Source organism: Vigna radiata, chromosome 9, assembly GCF_000741045.1.
Source record: "Vigna radiata var. radiata cultivar VC1973A chromosome 9, Vradiata_ver6, whole genome shotgun sequence".
In the NCBI taxonomy this organism is placed as follows: Eukaryota; Viridiplantae; Streptophyta; class Magnoliopsida; order Fabales; family Fabaceae; genus Vigna; species Vigna radiata.
The window spans coordinates 11,817,919-11,821,752 of NC_028359.1; positions in this window are offsets into that span (position 1 = coordinate 11,817,919).

Genomic DNA, 3,834 nt, shown 5'->3' on the forward strand with positions numbered 1-3,834 from the left:
ATATCTCACTTTCATCTAGTAGAAACCTTGGCTTTGGTTTTGAAGTTTAACCAAATAACATGAAACAAAGAAGTATCTATGTATGGAACGTTAACTCTAAGCTAGAAAAACACTTAACAAACCAGTCAGTTCAGGAACATCAAACACTAGGATATAAGACCTCCATACCAACCTTAGGATAAGAAACAAACATCAAATAGTAAGGTAGAATATTATAGATTAGAAAACCAACTTTGAGTTAGGAATAGAACATCGAACATCAAACACTAGGATAGAAGACCTCAAGACCAACCTTAGGATAAGAAACAAACATCAAACACTAAGGTAGAATATTCTAGATTAGAAAACCAACTTTAAGTTAAGAAAACACTAAAGAAAAATACTAGGTCAGAAAACTATAAAACTAGAAAGGTCAAATGAAAATCACGAAATAAAGAAAAAAAGTTAAATGCTTAAAACGCTAAAGAGAAAAAAACTAAAGAGAAAATATGAGGATGACAATATAGGAAAGAGTCAAATGTAGAAATCAACAGAAAGATCAAATTAGGATAAGAGACTTAGGAGAAAAAGAAATAACTAAACATAAGATTTAAAACCAAAACTCTTAATATAAAAAATCTACAACGAACAACAAGAAACCAACACAAGACCTAGAGTTAGATTCCTCAAACATAGAAAACCTACACAAGACTCAAGACTAGAATCCACAACATAAAAAAACTTAGGAGAACACTTAGCATTTTAGGTAACAGAAAAACATCTAGGCTAAAACACCCAGACACATGGTTGAACGCTATTGTGCCTAAAGCGTGTAAGAGAGTTGATGATAAACGCTTAATGCTTATCATACCTGAAAGAGGTATTCAACATAACTCTTAGGAAACAAAACAGTCGAGACGATGTCTCTAACAAAACACTTTAAAAGACTTTAATTATTAAAAGATAAAAGGAAAGATATAACAAGTTAAACATTATCTATCTAAGAGAGAGGAAAAACCAAAAGAAGCATTTATGTGCCTAAATGATACCATAAGCTTAAACAATACTTCATCCAATGATGAAGTCTCCATACAATGCTTAATATCTTTAGAAAAAAGCTTAATTGCTAAAAGCTACCTAACGGTAGGAAATAAAAGTGATATCTAATGAACTGGTAGTACACCAAAACCCAATCAGATCAGTAGTAGGTAAAAGGAAAAACATTCACGGAATGGTCTTCCTCTAGAAATCTATGACATGATACCTATGTCAAAACAAATCATGAAATCAATAAGTAAACCATCAACCAACAGTTCTTTTACAAACTAAACACACCAACTAATCTCGTAAACACAAAAACATCAGAAAACATAGAAACCTGAATAAAATGATTAAAACATTTAAAAAGATCACAGTAAAAAGAAATGAACATACTTGTTATACACATCTCTATCTTGTGCAGAAAAATTGATACAAACGTTCATAAGCACCAAAATGAACATTAAGGAGAAAGGCAAAAAGGAACGCTGATCAGATTATCAAAAGTTGTGCCAAAAAGATAAGTCAAAACTACTTTTGATAAAAGTCTGAAAAGCAAATCTACTCTGACATCTACATCAATAGTCAAAAGAAAAAATAATCTCAAGACAAGCTTCGTCAAAATGATCATATTATTAAATCTCAAGACAAGCATCGTCACAACGACTATATCATCAAGGTGTATAAATAGAAAGCTAGAAGAAAGAAGAAAGAGATGATGAAGAGGATAGAAAATATGAAGATGTAAAGATATCTCATCATTCATTTAGTAGGGAAATCTCTTTGAGCTATTAATGTTAAATTCCTTCTATTAAGAAAAGGGAAAAAGAGAAGAGCTCAAGAATAAAACTAAAATACTCTTAAGCTTCATCAGAATATCCACTTGAAGAAAGAGAAGAGAGTGAAAGAGTGAAATACAAAAGAAGATCTCTCAAGCTTCATTGAAATATTTTACTTTTGTTTGTAACAAGAGAAAAAGAGAAAGAGTGAAGTAAAGCATCCCTCTAGTGATTCATTGTATTAAATGCTTACTTATGTAAGGAGAGAAAAAGAGAGATGAGAGAAACACCTGCGAGTGTTTAGACTGTATTGTACTGTAACATATCCTCTCTTTAAGAGTTATGGTCTGAACGACTTGTAAGCAGTCTATGATTGCAATTCTAGAGAGAATCAAAACACTTAAAACTTAACTTTGAATGGTTAAGGAAATCTAGGCGAGGTCACCTAGTACCAGGAGGAGTGCGAATACTCAACCGATCTAGTGTAATTAAAGGTTATTCGTTGATTAGGGATACTAGGAGTGGTGAAAAATATTGCACAACCAAGAGTGGGTGAAACTCAATTAGACGGTATCGTGGATACCATGTTGCCTAGGGATACCAAGAGTAGTACGAATACTCAAGGAAATATTGGCAAGGTTGTTTAATACTAAGAGTGGTGCGAATATTCAAGGAAATATTGGCATGACGGTTGAGTACTAGGAGTGGTGCGAATACTCAACTGATCTAGGATAACTGGAGGTTATTCGTTAATCAGGGATACTAGGAGTTGTGAATAATATTATGCAACCAGAAGTGGGAGAAACTAAACTAAATGATGTTTCTCATATGCACTAGGAGCGTCTAGAGATACTAGGAGTGGTGAATAATACTACACAATCAAGAGTGAGCTAAACTGAAATGTACTTCATTGAATACCTAATGAAATCCTCTAAGTTAACTTGGAGGAGAATTAGACGTAGCCTTAACAGGTGAACCAGTATAAAACATATTTGTGTGTTTTAGTTTGTTGATAAATGATGTAGTGTAATTAGAGACTCAACGTTCTCACTCTCAACATACTCCTCGCTCTGTCTAAAGCTTCTACCTATACATATAAACGTTGGACATGTTGAGTTGGCCACGTAAACAATCATTCAAGATAACATTTACTATCCAAGGGCTAACAAATCACAAAGTGTTATGTACATCATGATTAACTTGCAGATTGCAAGAAGCTGTGGAAACACTATTCAACCCCCCTTCTAGTGCTTCCCCACACCTTCACGGATATCTCTTATGTGGTGCAACATGTGTGCTCATATATGCACGATCCGAGAGTGGACCATATGCAAGCTGTCAAACATGTTATCCGATATTTACAAGGTACACTTGATCTTGGTCTTCATCTCAATTCATCTTTGACCTCATCTCGTGTTTCTTATACTAATGTTAATTGGTGTGAGTGCCTTGATACGAGACATTCTACCTCGGGTTACTCTGTTTTTGGGTGACAACTTGGTGTCATGGTCCTCCAAGCGTCACACTTTCTCGGTCTAGTGCAGAGGCCGAGTAGGCGTTGATAATGTGGTCTCTGAGTTGTGTCTGCTTCGAAATTTGTTATCGAAATTGCATTGTCCGGTTACCATGGCTATTATTGTGTATTGTGACAATATTAGTGCTATCTATTTGTCAGGAAACCCGGTGCAACATCAATGTACCAAACATATTGAGATAGACATACATTTTGTACGGGAAAAGGTTGCACATGGTCAGGTTCGAGTTCTTCATATGCCTTCACAATATAAGATCACATACATCTTTACTAAATAACTTCCACGTATGTTGTTTGATGGTTTTAGGGACAGTCTCAATGTTTGTCATCATCTTGCTTTGACTATTGGATGTGTTAAGATATATGTAAATATATTTTGTTATTGTATTTTTATAAACATATATTTAGTTTATAATTAGTTTGCTAAATATATGTCTTATATTATTTATTACTTAATTAGTTTCTTAATATCATTGTATTTATTCTAAATAAGTGAATGAGATA